Source organism: Crotalus tigris, unplaced genomic scaffold (genome assembly GCF_016545835.1).
Source record: "Crotalus tigris isolate CLP2741 ecotype Arizona unplaced genomic scaffold, ASM1654583v1 scf7180000018653.610581, whole genome shotgun sequence".
NCBI classification, from domain to species: Eukaryota; Metazoa; Chordata; class Lepidosauria; order Squamata; family Viperidae; genus Crotalus; species Crotalus tigris.
The window spans coordinates 252700-272212 of record NW_024097127.1 but is presented as its reverse complement, the minus strand read 5'-3'; the positions used below and the strand labels follow the sequence as shown (position 1 = coordinate 272212).

General features: G+C 41.7%; 1 pseudogene; it reads right to left on the bottom strand.

Annotated features, from left to right (window-relative positions):
- The window catches only part of LOC120313387, a 311668-nt pseudogene that overhangs the window by 110224 nt on the left and 181931 nt on the right, over positions 1–19513 (bottom strand).

Below are 19513 nucleotides of genomic sequence, written 5' to 3'. Positions count from 1 at the left end.
AGTAAGTAAAGTTAATTAATTAGTTATTGGATTTATAATATCCTAAACACAAAAGTAACTCCAGGTACCATTAAAAAAAAGTTTAGAACACATTTTAGACAAATAAGAAGGAAAGGAGAATAACAAAGAAATAAAATGGTGCATTAGGAAATACAAAAAAAAGTTAAAATATCAAAATCAAATGTTATTTCATGAAGTTTCCTGTCCCTAACCTGCTAGAAAAGCCAAGGTTTTAGAACTTTCCTTTTTTAAAAAAAACAATTGAGGCTATTTTTAATCTATGATATAGAATTTATATGCATATTAGAATGTATTGTGAAATAGAAGGTAGTATCTGCGTATTTTCAATATTCTTAAATTACAATAAATAATAACTGTGTCTTCACTCACACCTCAACTATTATCTTAATAAGAAACTTGTCTTTATACATCACTGAAATGTTATGCTTAGGTTAAAAATCTGGTTCAACTCCACATTTTTCTTAACTCAAGTCTCAAAGTAGTAATCCAGTTTTGAATATCAAGCAACAAAATGAAAAGATGAGAGGAAAAAGATTTTCTGAAACTGAGCTTCAATTTCATCATTCTTTTAAAATAAAATATGTAGAGGAGACTGTGAATGAGTAAATTGGACATTACCTGGTCAGATTTCAGATTACATTACATTCTCAGAAATCCTATGGTGGTTGTAGAAGTGGGAACAGAATGGTAGTACTTTGCTATTTCCTTCTTCTGGGGTGTATTTTCAATTTTTTAAATCTGGCTTAAGTTCTTAATGTTCCCTGGTCATCCACCACTGAAATGCTAACCAGGCTTGACACTAAAAATCTGCTAAATGGTATTGCCCCTATTATGGCTTTTTTTTTTTTTCCAATTTCAGGTGTGAATTTTTTTTCCTGTTGTTTAAGCCTACCCTTTATTTATAAGGCTGCCCCAAATCAAGCAAGATGACTCTGGGCAATGTACAGTGTAAAAAACTAACAATACATCAAAATAAGAAGAAAACCCCCACAAAGCTATAAAGCAATAAAGACATGCAAGTTATAAACAGAAAAGCAACTGGTTAACTACAGTTGGAACAAGATGCTGTCCCTAAAGAATATCTTAGCTGATAAGCAAGTTTCTTCTTTTATATTAATATTGTCATCACGTCCTTTTACCATTTCACATATGTTTCACTAGAGCAAGGTGTTTTGGATGCATGGGTTGATAACTTATTGGAAATAACATATTTCACTTTGTTATTTTTATCTTTAAATGCTTCCTATTATAGCTATTCATTTAACATTTACCCAGTTTAACCCTGAGAATGCCTGGAAAGAGAAATGGTCCAAGATACCTTCTAGAGGCCTGGTCCTTAGTGATCCCTCTACGTGCCTCACTCTGTCTGGACAAAATTGAACAGAATTAAATGTTATAGTGTCCTGTTGTCAGTGGGGATGGAAAGATTCACCTTGCTGTGATTATGGTGCTGATATACAAACTATTAAACATGTTGTGCAAGATTGCCCATGACGTAGATTCTCTGGTTCTCTAGAAAATCTGCCAGAGGCGAACACCTGGATAGCTGAATTGGGCATACAGTTATGATTTCACTTAGATAGATAATCTTTATTGTCATTTTTTACTGTGGGCACAATGGCACACATTAAAAATGAAATTTAGTTGCTTGCTCTCAAAGTGTACACATACATAACACATATTTAAACATACTACATAAGACATATGTATAGAGCTACATCCTTACATATAAGTAACATATAAATATTAATCACTGTCCATCTTGAATACATAACAGAAGGAGGAAGCTTTAGAGTTCACAAGGTTAATACTATACTGTGACTGAATCTGGATGTTCTGCTTTGGATACTGTTGCGTCCTTGGCGGGAAAACAGACACGAGAAGCAGCTGGAGTTCTCAGTTTCTTTTATTCAGCGTTCAGCTTACAGGAAGATGGCTTCAGCTTCGCCCAAACGCCTCGCAGCCTCTTATATAGGCAACTCCCGGGTAAATGGGTTACTTTTCCCGCGCCAGCACCCGCGCATGCGCACGGCGCTGGCGACAGCCTGTCTGGTCCCGGGCAGCTTTGCACCTGCCCGGGACTGCCTGCAAACGCCCGAGCCGTTTGCAAAGGCTCGGGACATAACACCCCTTTCCCCCGGGCTAAAACTACTACCAACATACAACATTTATTTTATATGACATTTTGCTCCCCAGTGCTCCCACTGTTTACTGGCCTTTGCCTTGCCAGCAATGTTATGTAGTCTTCTAGGTACTTGGGAGATTTCTTTGCTCTCTGTGACCTTCTTAGCTCTGGGTTACTGGCATAAGTCCCCTGACTGGAGGGAGGCGTGAGCCTGTTCTCTCTATTGTGTCCTGGTGTCTTCCAAGGACTGTGCCCCGATGCCTGGCCTGCTTGCTTGCCCACCGGGCTCGTCAGGCCAGGGCTTCTGTTACTTTGTGACCTGGTTGACCTACCTAGCTGTAGACCCTGGGCCCCTTGAAGTGATAGCCGCTGCTGGGCGTCTCTGTAGAACCTCCTAGGTCAGTCCAAGACCTGTCAGGAGGCTGTCCATTCCCTGAACCCCATTCTGTGTTCGGGCTCGTGTGGGTTTCAGTACTTTCCCAAAACTCAGGTGTTCCCTGATTTGTGCTAGGGTTGTTGTAGTCGGGACTTGGTTCCTCGACTAACTCTGTGTATGTTTGACCCCATGTAGGATTTGGGGTAAGGTCAGGCCAACCTTGGGAATTGTGTGCCAGTTCTCTTGCGGGGAATGATTTGTTGGGATGCCCCCGGGTATCCTCCGTGACTGGAGTGCTGTGTGACGTGTGTGGAAAGTGAGTATGCCCCCGGGGTGACTCCCTGGCTGGAGTAGGCGTGGATGCCTGGTAGTTAGGTAAGCTCATGGAATTCCTGTTCGGAGCTCTCGCGGAACCCTGGGATGGGCCGTTTGTGGCTCCCTCAGTGGAGATGGGCAGCAGCTCGTGCCCTTCCCTTTGCTCCAAAGGGTCCCCCTCCCCCCCTGGAAAAGACCCAGGAGTCTCAGCAGAAAAGTCTCGCCTAGAGCGAAGTTGGTCGATGTGCCGACGCAGGACACGACCGTTGTCCAGGGCAACCTCGTAGGAGAGAGGACCTGTGATCCTGGACACAGAAGCGGGGACCCATGTATGACCAGGCCCGTAATTGCGAGCCCAAACCGGGGCACCCACAAGTAGTTGTCTAGGTGCCCTAGGATTTGAGGTAGATGAAGGCAGTCTGTCCGGATGCAACCGGTCAAGTCTAGTAGTAAGTTGGCGCCCCCAACGAAGTTCAGCTGGACTTCTCCCTGTAGAAGTGGACGGTGTGGTGCGATAAGAAAGGAGAAAGTCAGCCAACCTGTGATGCCAGTCCCCGTAGGTGAGTCTCTTCAAGGCGTCCTTTGCGATGCGCACCATGCGTTCAGCCATACCGTTGGTGGACGGGTGAAAAGGCGCAGACGTGGCATGACGAATCAGGTTTGCCTGTAAGAAAGCTTGGAATTCGGAGGAGGTGAATTGAGGGCCGTTGTCGGACACAATGACATCTGGCAGCCCGTGTGCAGCAAAAATCCCCCTCAGTACCTGAATAGTCTTTGCAGTGGTGGTGGATGAGACAGGCACAACCTCAAGCCATTTTGAATGGCTGTCAACAAGGACCAAGAAGAACTGGCCCTGAAAGGGCCCAGCGTAGTCAATGTGCACCCTAGACCATGGGGACTGTGTTTCCTCCCATCTATGCACAGGAGCTTGGGGCATCTCTGGGCGAGATCGTTGGCACAGGTGGCATGCGTGTACCTTAGCTTCAATATCTTTATCTAAACCAGGCCACCACAAGTGGCTTCGTGCAAGAGCCTTCATACGAACAATGCCAGGATGACCCTCGTGGAGGGATTCTAAGACCCTAGTCCTCATTGAGGTGGGAATGACAACTCTGTTTCCCCAAAGCAGACAACCCTGAGAAAGGGACAGTTCGTTTCTTTTGGACCAGAAACTCTGAAACTCAGGACTAGGGCAGTGCTCAGGCCACCCGGACAGGACCCAGGAGCGGACACGTGAAAGTGTGTGATCTGTACCCGTTTCAGCGGTAACATCCCTGGCACTAAGAGGGAGCTCGGGCAAGGCTTGGATTGATAGAATGTTGACAGCTGGCGCGGGGTCAGCTTCTACTACTGGCAGAGGCAACCTACTGAGGCCATCAGCATGGCCCATTTCTTTCCCAGGCTTGTGGAGTAATGAAAAATCATATGCAGACAAAAAAATAGACCACCTAAGCATTCTAGGGGAAATGATGTGGGGAGTCTGCTTACGTGTGGTAAACAGTCCCAGCAGAGGCTTATGGTCAGTGAAGACCGTGAAATGCCTGCCATATAGAAAATCGTGGAATTTTTTAATTCCAGCAACAACAGCCAGAGCCTCCCTGTCTATCTGAGCGTAGTTGCGCTCGGCAGAAGACAGTGTTCTGGAGTAGTATGCAATAGGAACCTGAGTTCCATCAGACCTGAGGTGACTCAGGACAGCTCCAACCCCGTAGGGGGATGCATCACAAGCGATGCACACAGGAAGAGACTCGTTGAAATGTGCAAGAACACTGTTAGAAGTGAGCAAGGCCTTGACTTCTTTAAAGCAAGCCTCATGTGCTTGTGACCACAGCCACACAGCTTGTTTGTCTAGTAGCCTGTGAAGAGGCTCAGCTACACTAGCTTTATGTGGAAGAAAAGAATTGTAGAAATTCAGGAGGCCTAGGAAGGCCTGAAGTTCGGCCTTAGACTTTGGCCTGGGTGCTTGTAAAATAGCAGTTAGTTTGGATTCAGCAGGATGAATCCCAGCAGCATCAATTTTGAAACCCAGAAATTCGGTAGAAGGCACCCCGATCTTGCATTTGTCTTTTCTGAGCTTGAGGCCTGATTCCCTGAATCTTAACAGGACAGCCCTAAGTCTTTCAGCTAGAATGTGTGTGGAGTCTCCTGCAATCAAGACATCGTCAAAGTAGGGGCAGACCCCTGGTATACCTCGTAGTGTGTTTTCCATTACGCTTTGGAAAATCCCAGGAGCGACATTTACTCCAAACTGTAGCCTTTTTACTTTAAAGGCTCCCCTGTGGGTCACAATGGTCTGAGCTATGGCAGCATCATCATCAACAGGCAGCTGTTGATATGCTTGAGCTAGGTCAAGCTTTGCAAAAACACGCCCCCCCTTGAGAGAGGCCAGGATGTGACTGACCACAGGAACAGGATAGGCATGTTGCTGCAATGCCTTATTGAGTGTGCATTTGTAATCAGCACAAATGCGAATGTCCCCATTTGCCTTTAGAGGCGTGACAATGGGGGTCTCCCACGGGCTGGAATCAACAGGTTCTAGGATTCCCTGTTGGATTAGTTTGTCTAGTTCAGTGTCAATCTTACTTTTTAAAGCAAAAGGGACCCTTCTTGCTTTAATCCTAATGGGAGTGACAGTGGGGTCTAGCTTTAAGGACACAGGTGGTCCTTTGAATGTGCCCAGCTGGGGGCTGAAAACATCTGCAAATTCTTTGCAGACTTCCTGTAGGTCGAGTGTTTGTAAGCTGTTGAGTCCTGTGACGTGTATCCCCAGGGCCTCAAACCAATCGAGTCCTATGAGACTCGTTCGTTCACCCCCTACTACTAATAAGTCTAGTGGACCTTCAAAGCTCTTGTATTGCACGTTAAGGGTGGCCTCCCCCTTAACACACACTCTTGAGTTCTGAAAATCTGTTAATACAATATCAGAAGGCCTTAACTTGGCCTTAGACCCACTACTGGAACAAATCTTCCTAAATGTATGCAATGAAATGATGGACAGGGCAGACCCTGTGTCTAGTTCCATAGATAATGGAACCCCTTGTAGCTTCACGTTGAGTGACAGCTTTTTCTTCATGGGCTTGTGTGTGCCTGTTCTACAGATGCTTCTTCGCGAAGCGCAAAACCCTACCCTATTCTGGCTGGGGAATCTGGTACCTTTCAGGCGTTCTTCTTGGGGTTGTGCCTTTCGTCGGCTCAGACACACAGCTGCAATATGCCCTTGTTTGCCGCATGCCCGGCAGGTAGCGGAGCGGAACTTGCAGTCGGTTCTCCTGTGGCGACCTCCACAGCCGATGCACTTGAGCAGAGCCGAAGAGCTTCCCTTCTGGTTCTCTTCCTTCGCGGGGTGTAGACGGTCGACTTCCTCGTCCGGATCCTCCTCGGAGTTTCGTCGGACGTCTTCCTGGTGCACGGACGCACCCTCTGCACTGTTTCTGATCGGCCGCATGTTTTTGATGGCGCCGCCTGCTGCTTCTTCTGCGGTGACTTCCCTTAAGGCGTCTTGGAAGGATAATTCTTCCTTGGCAAAAAGTCTCTGTTGTAGCTCTCGATGCCTTAGCCCGCACACGAATCGGTCCCTCAGTCGTTCCTCGAGGTCCTTGAACTCGCAGGGCTTGGCGGCCTTCCGTAGCGCGGCGATGTATTCCTTGGCTGTTTCACCGGACCGTTGATCCCTCTGCTCGAAGGTGTGGCGCCATGAGATAACGGACACCTTGGGGTGGAAGTGCTCTTTCAGCAGCTTCTTCAGGTCTGCGTAGCTTACAGACTCTACTGGAACAGGTGCTACAAGATTTTCTGCGATTTCGAAGGCGTCTTGGCCGCAAACGCAAAGCAGGGTGGCGGCCTTCAAGCTATCTTCCCTCACTTGGTTTGCCTTGAAGTAGTTCTCCATTCTGGATACGTAGGACTCCCACCGCTCTGGATGTGAGACGTCGAATTCCGAAAGCCTTCCGATTTTCGCCATCTTCGGATCTTCAGGAGACGGGTCTATCAGCCAGCCTACCCCCGAATGCGCACCGGATTGGCGGGCAGCTGCCGAGTCGACGCCGTTCCTCTTCCGCCGCTCAGGACTCCTTGGGTAAGCTTACACTTTTTCCTTTCCAGGTAGTGCAAGGCATCCCACCTTCGTCGCCAGTGTTGCGTCCTTGGCGGGAAAACAGACACGAGAAGCAGCTGGAGTTCTCAGTTTCTTTTATTCAGCGTTCAGCTTACAGGAAGATGGCTTCAGCCTCGCCCAAACGCCTCGCAGCCTCTTATATAGGCAACTCCGGGTAAATGGGTTACTTTTCCCGCGCCAGCACCCGCGCATGCGCACGGCGCTGGCGACAGCCTGTCTGGTCCCGGGCAGCTTTGCACCTGCCCGGGACTGCCTGCAAACGCCCGAGCCGTTTGCAAAGGCTCGGGACATAACAGATACCACGAAGCCTCCTCCCAGAAAGTAACAAAGAAAACATGTCATGAAGAGGATGTGTAGTGTCCTAGACAACCTTGCAGACCCTGCTCAAGCAACACTTATATACTATGTCCTGGATAGAAGGGAGAGAACTGCCAATTATCTTTTCAGCCATCCTCACCACTCTCTGCACCACCTTCCTGTCTGAAGCAGTGATGCTTCCAAACCAGACTATGATGCTGTATGACATGATGCAGTTGATCGTTCCTCTGTAGAAAGTAGTAAGGAAGGGGAAGGAAGATGTGCTTTTCTCATGCGATGCAGAAAATGCAGGTATTGCTCCATATCCCTGTAAAAGTTTTGTGTATAATTTGTGGATTATGTGTATATATTTACTTCTCTTTTGTCATATTCTCATCATACAACAAATAATAATACGTGCTTCTTATCACTTCAGTCAATTTCAGAAAAAAAAACAGCATAGAAGTACATGATCATCTACAATGCCTGTATTGATTCATATATGAATTAGTACTGCTACCTAATACCACAACTAAACATGTCATGAGCTGATGAAGACCTTTCCCTCTTGTCATCAAGAAGAGCAAAGCCAAGATCAAGTGTTCAACCTGAACTGCATTTGAGAATAGGCATTTTAGGCTCAACAGCTTTATTTCACAGATGACATATTCACTGTCTTTCCTGCAGAAACCTATGAATAAGTTATTACCCGACTTGCCTTAATTCTCCTTTTCCTTTCCCTGCCAGCATTTGTCTTCCTTTGTGAGCATGGATGCTTCACACTGGATTTTGCTATCGGCTGCAATTTCCTTCCAATTTCCTTTCCATTGCCCCCTCCCCAAAAATCCTCATTCCTTTCTGGCAAATAACTATCGCACACTGCAGCTAATCAGTCAACTCTGGAATGATACTCTGTCGATAGAGCAGAGTCCTCAGATGTATTCTTGATCCTTCTGAGAATGGCATGGAGAAACTGGGCTCAGCTGCATCTGGGGGAAGTCATCATCACCTGCAGAAACCACTCACAACCACAGCAAGCCCAAAATAAGCTTGTGGCAGGCAAAACATATGTTTCCCTGTGTTAACCAAATTAGATTATCTCAAGAACAGTACTAATATAGACTGAACCATATGGTTCCATAGAGTGCTGGGAAACAAGTTGATAGAACAGGCAAGTTATTCAGTTGCCATTAATGCCAGCTTTTGAAACTTCACTTAGGACTTTTGTGATAAGTATTGCTTTTCTTAAAGCACTAGGATGGCATTTCATGCAGAGACAACTTGTATTTTCATGCTGCAATTGATAAAGGACATGTACAATGCCTATGACACTCATTGGGTATGATATCCTCTTTCCTGGCTACTAAAAGGACCAATAAGGAAACTAAATCTGAATTTACAGAATTACAGAATAGACTGGAGTTGGAAGGGGCCTTGGAGCTCTTCTAGTTTAACCCCTGCTCAAACATGAGACCCTATAGCATTACAGACAAGTGTCTGTCCAATCTCTTCTTAAAAACCTCTGGTGATGAAGCACCCACAATGTCTGAAGGCAAGCTATTCCACTAGTTCATTGTTCTCACTGTTAGGAAATTTCTCCTTAACTCTAGTTTGCTCTGTCCTTGATTAGTTTCCATCCATTGTTTCTTGATTTGCCTTCTGCTGCTATGGAAAATAAATTGATCCCCTCATCTTTGTAGCAGCCCCTCAAATACTGGAACACTGCTATTGGCTGTCATATCTCTTGAGCAGCCCAGTTTTTTTGGACTTCACCACATGAGATTGGAAAGATACATACACTATGAGAATACTGTATAATTCTGTAATTCTGTAATTTGTATAAAACCAAGATTTCTGTTGTTAAAGTTCCTGTTTGAGATGTCTAAGAGAGCAGATATGAAGAGTTTGTATTTACTTATACAAAGATTCCAAGTTTTGCTATGTAAATGTGACTATGGTACACAAAGCGTGTTTGCATTTGTGTTAAAATATGCATGCCTGAAAATTATAGCAATATGTGTACACAGTCTCAGCCAGTGTGTGTGTATATAAACTAAAGTGCATATGTTCCACATCCTCTCTATATATAAATAAACACATACATATGTCATTTATCTATCCCTCATTCAGTCTTTTTATGTCTGTCTGTCTGTCTGTATATCTATCCTATCATCTATCTAATCTTGTATCTCCTTAAAAAAGCCAGGTCTTTTCCTGGAATAACACAACTGTATCAAGAAAAAAAAAGAAAAGATTTGGCAGACAGGAGCTAGGTGAGCTGTTCTTTCAAGCAAAATTTTGCATTCAGTTCCAAAGCCCTTACTAAAATGATTCCTGTTGCTTAATTTAGATATTCCAAACAACAAGTATAATAACAGAAAATGGCAAGAGCAATGACGTTAGAAAATGATAAACAACCTGCTCCAATCACTTCCCCAAAAGATGTGAAAATCCACAGTGATTGCTGAGGTGTTTAGTTTAGGTGATGAAAAATTGTACCTGGAGAGCTGTACTAATGCAAAGTACACAAACATTTGTCTCCTCTGTGTGCTCATGTGGTTCCATAAGCATTAATGGGAATAGCAAACTGACATATAATAGAGAATGTATTTTCCATCTTCTCATTTTCCCCACCCCCATCGCCTTGATATTTAATGCTCACAATTAACATTAAATGGATGGCATTAGGAGCTTATCTTTTAGTCTTCAGTTAAGTGGATTGCAGAGTGCTGAAATAACAAAAAAGAACAATTCTAGGAAGATTTGTAATAAAGAGATACTATTGCAAAGAAGCCTCTGTTTCCTGGGTTTTGTTAGTTGAGTCAGAAAGGGCAGCAAGTAAGGAAACAGTTAGGGTTGGTTTCTCTTCAGCCACATCATCATGCCACATCAATGTCCTACTCACTTGGCAGGGGATAGATACTAAGGGAATGGGATAGGGTTAATTTGTGATCTCTCAGTCCACCTCTGAGACATCCTTTCCAGATGTTGGTCAAGCTATCTCAGTTTCATCTCCAAAGATGGAGCTTTTCACCAACTGGTGATTCCGGAAGATTTCTTCTAGGATTCAACTCAGGTGTCTGATTTGTTTATCAGCCTTATTTTAGGATGTTTGGGCAGGGGTTAAGGCTTGAAATAGATGTCTTAAGTTTCTACATCTACATATTCATCTAAGGCTGAAGACATATGTCTCAATTTTAAAAAAATCCCACCCCACTCCCTCTAATTTCGGGATGGTTCTTTTCCATCTGGTTTGTTGGTTTTACACTTTCAGGACAATGTGAAACCAAATCTTAATTATGGTGATAGAACAGTATATACATGATTATGTTTATTTCTTTGTTATTTAGATATGGAAATATCAGCCTCATGGAAGAAGTGTTGCATTATTAATAGCTGGGAACAATAACAACAACAGAGTTGGAAGGGGCCTTGGAGGTCTTCTAGTCCAACCTCCTGTCCAGACAGGAAACCCTATATCATTTCAGACAAATGGTTGTTCAGTCTCTTCTTAAAAACGTCCAGTGTTGGAGCATTCACAACTTCTAAAGGCAAGTTGTTCCACTGATTAATTGTTCTAACTGTCAGGAAAATTCTTCTTAGTTTCAGGTTGCTTCTCTCTTTGATTAGTTTCCATTCCATTTGTTTCCATCCATTGCTTCTTGTCCTGCCTTCAGGTGCTTTGGAGAATAGCTTGACTCCCTCTTTTTTGTGGCAACCCCTGAGATATTGGAACACAGCTATCAGGTCACTCTTAGTCTTTCTCTTCATTAAACTAGACATACCCAATTCCAGCAACTGTTGCTTATATGTTTTAGCCTCCAGTCCCCTAATCATCTTTGCTGTTCTTCTCTGTACTCTTTCTAGAGCAGTGGTTCTCAACCTGTGGGTCGGGACCCCATTTGGGGTCGAACGACCATTTCACGGGGGTCGCCAAACAACGCAGTCCGCCATTTTTTCCCCCTTTTCCTTAGCTGTGCTACTCCCTTTTATTCTATTGGCTTTTGAAAGCCAATAGAATAGACTCTCTTGAATAGAGTCTAATTTTATTGGCTTTCAAAAGCCAATAGGAATTGTCTAGGCTGTCTCTGCCTTGCTGAGCCCGCCAAAAGCCCCAGTCTGCAAACGGTGCTGCAAGTTGTCTGCAGCGAAGGCGAGCTGTCTGGAAGCTTCCACCCCTCCCTGCTGAGCAACTACTAAAAATGTAAGTAAAAGAGGGCCAGGGGTGGGAGGTGGGAGGCCGGCGGGTGCAGGGAGGGTTGCTGGCACACGTGGGACCTGGCGGGTGCCTTACCTCCCTTGGGCTGGGCCAGCTGGTGGCCCAGCCAGTGGTTGGCCTGCGCCGTTGCTGCCGCTTGCTAGCTACACCTCGGCCAGCGCAGGGGGCAGCACCATGCATGCGAGGCGCTCCCAGGCAGGGAAGGTCCTCGACTTATGACCAGTTGGGTAGTCCTCGACTTATGACTGGTTGGGGGTCGCGGCATTAAAAAGGTTGAGAACCACTGTTCTAGAGTCTCAACATCTTTTTTACATGGTGGTGACCAAAACTGGATGCAGTATTCCAAGTTTGGCCTTACCATTATAAACTGGTATTAACACTTCATGTGATCTTGATTCTATCTCTCTGTTAATGCAGCCTAGCACTGTGTTGGCTTTTTTGACAGCTGCAACACACTGCTGGCTCATATTTAAGTCATTTAAGTGAAAATCTCTCATCACACACAAGAGCTTATTTCCATCATGACACTTTTGTTCTTCCAGTTCCATCTGCAGGAATATCAAGTGATCAATAGTCCTATGGGTAGAACTTTTTATATATATAAACATGATTTAAAATGGCTAGTTCAGTAGCAGAATCTTCTGGTTTGGAAGATGCAGGGAAATTTACATGAACAAAGCTCAGACTTTGAAAAGGAGAAAGAATTATTGCCTATTAGTAACCAGTATAGCTTTCTGGAATGGCCGCTCAGTATAATGTAATTTAAGAGTACAGGTTTTTCTATCATCACATTAAGATCTCTGTGTGGGTGAATCCTCCAATATATCTATAAGGAAACAGAACTGAGCATACATACAATTTACTAAAATCATTTCAGCAAATAATGTTAATCAAGAACTGGCCTTATTTATAAATCTCAGGGATCAATATTCTTATATGCAGTTTTTCATTCCATCCAACTTAATGGACTACTTGATTACTTTTGGGGTGTTTTTATCTGTTCTTTGTTTCTAAAGTGGTCAGATTTGATTTTTATTTACATTGTGAGATCAAATTCTCATAGGTGTGGCCACATCAAAAGCATACTGGTGAAGATTTTCCAAATCTTTTCTCGTCAGATAACAAGTGTCTTTCTCCTTGACCTTTACCATTTTTCTAGGTAAGTTTGCATTGAAAGTCTGAAGGGGAAATAGTGTGTCATGGAAGCTGCCCTTGTTTTTAGAAGTTGTTATCCTTAACAGGTATACCTGGAAAATGTCTAACCTTAACATCACTTGAGCATAGTTTTGCTTAATTTATACTAACTGTGTCAAGTATGGAAACTTGGGCACAAATGCAAATTATAAACTAAATGGAGAAAGTTACCATTTATTTTATTGATGACAGCCACCTAGTTCTATATGGCTGTGGGCAAAGATGCATTAATCAAGATGCCTAACTGCTGAGTATTGTTGAAACAGGAAGCTAAGCCCTCCATTTCTAAATTAGGAATGCAGCAATTCATCTTCAAAACTCTGCTGGAAATCATCATAGCTGACTGGCTCTCGAGGTAGAGTCACCAGCTGGTCAATTCAGTGGTGATTAGATTTGCCAGGCACTGGCTGCATTCATAAGTCTCAGTTGTTTTTTCCAATTTCTTGACACAGTATTTAACAATCTATTTAAAGGAATATATAAAAAAAATATTCCTAATTGTTCCATCTTCTACATGATTAATATCCAGAAATCTATTATTATTATTATTATTATTATTATTATTATTATTATTATTATTAACAACAACAGTAGTAGTAGTAGTAGTAGTAGTAGTAGTAGTAGTAGTAGTAGGTAATAGTAATAGTAATAATAATAAAAGTTGGAAGGGACCTTGGATGTCATCTAGTCCAACCCCCTACTCAGGCAGGAAACCCTATACAATTTCAGACAAATGACTGTCCAGTATCTTCTTAAAGACTTCCAGCTTCTGGAGGCAAGTTGTTCCACTGATTAATTGTTCAAACTGTCAGGAAGTTTTGCCTTTGTTCTAGGTTGCTTCTCTCTTTGGTTAGTTTCCACCCATTGCTTTTTGTCTTGCCTTCAGGTGCTTTGGAGAATAGCTTGACTCCCTCTTCTTTTTGGTAACCCCTGAGATATTGGAACACTGCTATCATGTCCTCCTGGTCCTTTTCTTCATTAAACTAGACATACTCAATTCCAGCAACCGCTCCTTGTAAGTTTTAGCCTCCAGTCCCCTAATCATCTTTGTTGCTCTTCTCTATACTCTTTCTAGAGTCTCAACATCTTTGTTACATCGTGGTGATCAAAACTGGATGCAGTATTCCAAGTATGGCCTTACCAAGGCATTGTAAAGTGGTATTAACACTTCATGTGATCTTGATTCCATCCCTCTATTAATGCAGCCTAGCACTGTGTTGGCTTTTTTGGCAGTTGCAGCACACTGCTGGCTCATATTTAAGTGATTGTCCACTAGGACTCCAAGTTCTCTCTCACTGTTACTACTATTGAGCAAGGCATCTCCTAAACAATACCTGTGCATTTGGTTTTTCTTGCCTAAATGTAGAACCTTACTTTTTTTCACCATTTTGTTAGACAGTGTCCAATGTTCAAGATCCCTGTCAAGATCCTTCTGTATCTTAAGCCTGTCTTCTGGAGCATTGGCTATTCCTGCCAGCTTGGTGTCATCTGCAAATTTGATGAGTTCCCCATCTGTCCCCTCATCCAAATCATTAATGAAGATGTTGAAGAGCACTGGGCCCAGAACACCTTCTTGCCACTTTCTCCCACTAATGGGTCAATCATTTCCTTGACTCTTTTCTTGTTTTTTACGTGTTGAAAGAAGCTTTTTTTTTGTTATTTTTTACTTTTGTCGCAAGCCTTAGTTCATTTTGAGCCTTATGTTTCCTCACTTCATCTTTGCAGGCTCGGGCTATTTGTTGATATTCTGCCTGAGTTTCCACTTGTTATATTTGTCCTTTTTATCTTTCAATTTATTTCTTTTGAGAGGTGTTATTTTTCTTCTTCATTGGTATTGTGCTAGACTGTGCTTTTATTATCTCACTTTTCAAAATTTCCCAAGCTTCCTGAGTTGTTTTCCTCTTGAGGATTCTCATCCATGGAATCCTTCCCAAGCTCTCTCTAAGTTTATTGAAATTAGCTCTCTTGAAGTCCAAGACTCTAGTTTGACTGTGTTCTATTGCTTGTGCTTGCATAATGTTGAATTTCAATATTGCATTATCACTCCTCCCAAGGTTCCTGTGGCTTCAACACCTTGTATCATTTCATCCTTGTTAATGGTCCAATATGGCTAATCCCCTAGTTCCCTTCTCTACTTTTTGGGAGACAAAGTTGTCTGCTAGGTTTGTCAGGAATCTGTTTGATCTTCCACTTGGTGCAGAGTTTGTCTCCCAGTTGATGTCAAGGTAATTGAAGTCCCTCATTACTATTATGATATGCTTCCTACATACCTTAGTTCACTGACTAGCAAAAAGTTCATCTATTTCCTCTGTTTGGTTGGGTGGCCTGTAATATACACCTATGGCAATGTCATTTTCCCCCCTTTTATATTGACCCAAATGCATTCAAGACACTTTTCATCATTGATTTGCTCTAATTCTGTAGAGGTGTAGTTATTTCTTATATAGAGAGCAACTTCATCTCCTCTTTTATTTAGTCTGTTTCTTTTAAGTAATTTGAATCCCTCTAGCTGTGTGTTCCATTCGAGCGGTTCATCCCACCAAGTTTCCTTAATGGCAACAATATCATATCTGCCCTCATTTACCTGAATTTCTAATTCACCCTGTTTATTGCTCATAATCTATTCGCTGGTGTATAGACATTTGAGTTCTTTTTGATTGACCCTGTGTTTACTTTCTATATAACCTGTGTGGTGCCTGAGTTCCCCTATTTTCTTACCACCTGTTTGGTTAGTGCACTTGGTATGACACTCACTATTGAAAGCTTGATTTTGCTTGATAGCTAAGTTGATACTCTTGTCCACACACCCCTATGTTACATGCACTGATAACCCTATAATTTTTAGATTGCTGGGGACAGGAATGTTCTGTATCAATTAATTCACTGTCCCCGTTGTTTAGTTTAAATATTTCTCCAGAAAATTTGTGAATTTGTTGCCAAGTAATTCAGTCTCTTTTTTTGATGGATGCAAACCATCTCTTTTGTACACTTTTTCATTTGACCAGCTGCAGACATCATGACTAATATAACCAAAACTTTCTCCTGTACACCACTCCTTTAGCCACATGTTGAATTCTGCTATATGCTGGCCTTTTCAGTTTTGTTCCTTATACACTGGTATATAGATTTCCTAAATTAGTTAAATAAAATCTTCACATGTGACCTGGTCTTTGATACTTGACAGATACATTGTTTATGTAATCCCCTTCCAATGTCTCACCAAGTCATAAGGAAGACTTCATGGCCCAATGATTGCTAATTATACACTGAATTCAAATGTGACCTTGGTTGGGCTGATTGCTGTCAAATTGATATTTCTTAACATCTGTTTTTTTTTGTGTGTGTGGCTGAATAGTGATTCTAGGCTGATCTGTCTTTTCACCCCTCCCCCTGGGTCTGCCAGTCCTTCTCCTCCAGTGCCATAATCAACAAGTCATCATCAGCTTATATAAATTGGAATGGCCATTTAGATCTTTTAAGACTCTGACAGGCCCTGAAATTTTCTTTGTATATTTGTACTTTATAAGAAATCAGCCTGGGTACATATGGAGAAGTACTGAAATATATAAATACTGGTAGAATTCTTCCATTTATATTTTAATTTTAATTGTGATGACTTTAATAAAGAATATTGATCTATATATGAATATCAAATTCAAATCATATGATTCCACTGGATATATGGGAGTTTCAGTGATTGCCCCTCCAATTCACAAAGGCAATAGAGCTTGGAAACATAACTATAGTCATCATCATCTTCATTTCATGGTTTATGTAGTAACGGGGGCTCTTTCCTACTAAGAATCCCTGGACCACCAACAGCAAGTTCTTAAATGTATTAAAAAGTGAATGTAAAGACACTATTGCTATTCTATATTTCACTAGTTAATCTGTGATCTACAGCAGTAAATATGTTATGAAATAAGTTTTGACACAAATTTGCAGCAGTGTGCACCAAGTAGGAAATGAAATGAAGAAAAGAAGAGATGATGTAATAGATAATATGGAGGTTACATTTTTTATAGATCCTTTCTATTGATTACAGCAATTAGAATTGGTTGGCATTAAAGTACAGAATATTTGGAGTAACAAGAAGCCTGCTGAGTAGGACATACATATAAATTTTCAGCACTGCTACTTCTAAGTTTATGTTATGCATTGTGCATTGTGCTAAAGGCTGGATAAAGATAAAAATAGCAATGGTGACAGTGTTGTTTCAGTCAAATGATTTCATTTGAGAGGAATAATTGATAGATGCAGTTAGTAACTTTAGGAATAATCTTAACATATTTAGAAGGATTGTTAGATAGCTTGTCTTTCTAAAATATATTATGGATAATTAGAGCAAGTTGAATATATCGCCTTGTGTAATAAAAAACAGTTGTTCAGAATAAATGCAATTTCACACTTGTTCAAACTTTGAATTTTATTCTATAAATATTTTGTCATTCTCAATTTTTAAATATTATTCTTGTAATTATAGTTCATTACTAAATAATTGAAAAATAGAAAGAAATAATTCTGCCAGAGAATTTTACCTTCTGGAAGGACAAAAGGAGGAATTATCAGAGAATTTCTTAAAATTTATTCTATTATGTGTATTTTATATAAATGGTGTATTTTGCTTTTGCTATATTATGCTGCAAATAACCCTGGATATACTGGCTTATACTACAATTTTTCACTTGAAGACCATGTAACAGAAAAGTATGAAACCTAGCAATTTTCTTATTGTGCCTATTGTTGAAATTTGCATCAGCAACTCATCATTGGTGTTCAAAGGCACAGCCATTTATAATCTGTACTACCTGGTGATACTAATCATATACTGTACAAATGGTCCTTAATCAAGAGAGAAGCTTTTGCTGATTGACATAGATACAAATGCATGTGAACTCTATCTCACATACACACTAGCTTTCCAACAATCTTCAGCATGTTCTATTGGACATTACTTTTAAAAGATACAAAGATTTTGTTCATTCACCAATTTTATCTGAGTATGTCCTGCCTAGAGAGTCATGGTAGTGGCTGAAGTGCTATATTGTGCTGATAGCGTGGAGGCCTAGGTTGAAGTCTACCTCAGCCACGGAAATTTATGGAATAACTTTGGGATAGTTACTTTCTTTTAGTTTAATCTACCACACAGGGTTTTTCATGGGGAAAACTGGGAGAAAAGAATACTATGTCCAGCGTTTGGCTCCTGGGTGAAAGGTGAGATGTAGATACAAGAAATAAATAAATAGCAATAGAAATTTAAACCCATTAAATCACACCTTGTGGTACTGTTGTTATCATGAGCATCGCCTTCTTCATCATGATCATTATCATCATCATGTCTTAAAGGACTTGGCTCTTTGTTAGAAAATAAATGAGATTGTGCAAGAGAAACTCTATTTCCATAAGATTGCCCAAATCTTTAATCTTATCTGCCTAGTGCAACACCTGGAGAAGAAAAAGGATAAATAATCTGCCTTAAATTTGTAAGTAAGGAGAACGCAATTGGATCTGATTACTTATTTCTGGTTTTCAAGGGCATCATCAGGTGGGCTATAAACAAGTTTAGTTTGGAGGCCACTACAGAGACATGCAACTAGAAGACCATGGGTTCTGTTGACAGTTGAAACTGATTTCTTGGAAATCAACAGGACCAATATCTTTCAAATATGTTATGCATTTTGCATTTACTAAACTTTTCAGGTACACTTCAAAAATAGCTTACATAAAGTCCCATTCGTCATCTTCAGGCTGGTGTTTTCGGCTTCGTGTTTCTAGGAGCAATGTGTGATCGTAGCTGTTTCTTCCTTTTAACTGCCAGTGGGGGTATGAATGGATTCCAAAGAAATAAGATTACCAAACTAATCCAAAAAGAAACCCCCACTAAAATCCAAGACAGAGAACAAGAAAACAGCAAAGCCCTCCTCCCTTAAATAAAAGGCATGCTGTGTGGGCATTTTTCTATCTCGATGGCTTCTCTGATTATTCTGTTATTAAAGTGTTCAGTTTTGGCAATAGTTCTGGTCTTTTTAAAGTCAATTTCATGTCCTGTGGCATTAAGGTGTTGGACCAAGGGAAGAAGTTGGTTCCTCTTTTTTGACTGAGTTCTTGTGTTCTTCAATGTGTGCACTTATTCTTCTGTTGGTTTGTCCGAGGTATGTGGTGGGGCAAGTGGTGCATGGGATTTCAAATACTCCTTGATTTTCTAACTCAATTTTGTCTTTGGGTTTCTTAGGATGGTGGATATTTTTCTGTTTGTGCAGAATGCTGTCTTGATGTTGTGTTTGTGGAGGATCCTGCTGATTCTTTCTGTGGTGCCTTATATGTATGGGAGGAGGGTTTTGCCGTTTTCTTATTCTCTGTCTTGGATTTTAGTGGAGGTTTCTTTTTGGATTAGATTGGTACCGAGCACAACAAAGCCCCCACCCAAACAGAACACTCCCCCATCCAATCAGAGCACAGCCAACCCCCCATCCAATCAGAGCACAGCCAAGTCCCTAACCAATCAGAACACACCTCCACCCAATCAGAACACAGCCAAGCTCCCACCCAATCAGTTCATACTGGCAGTTAAAAGGAAGAAACAGCTATGATCACACATTGCTCCTAGAAGAATGAAGCCGAAAACACCAGCCTGAGGATGATGAATGGGACTTCGTCGAAATGTCACCAAGATACTTCCAATTTTATGTGGGAGAAAACCCAAATAACCAAAGACACACACACACACACACACACACACACACATGTTACCAAAATAATGATCACCAAGAGAATATCTAAAAAATAGAATTTAATCAACCTAGCTTTCGTCAAACACACTTGACATCGTCAGGGTTAAAAGGTAAACACTGA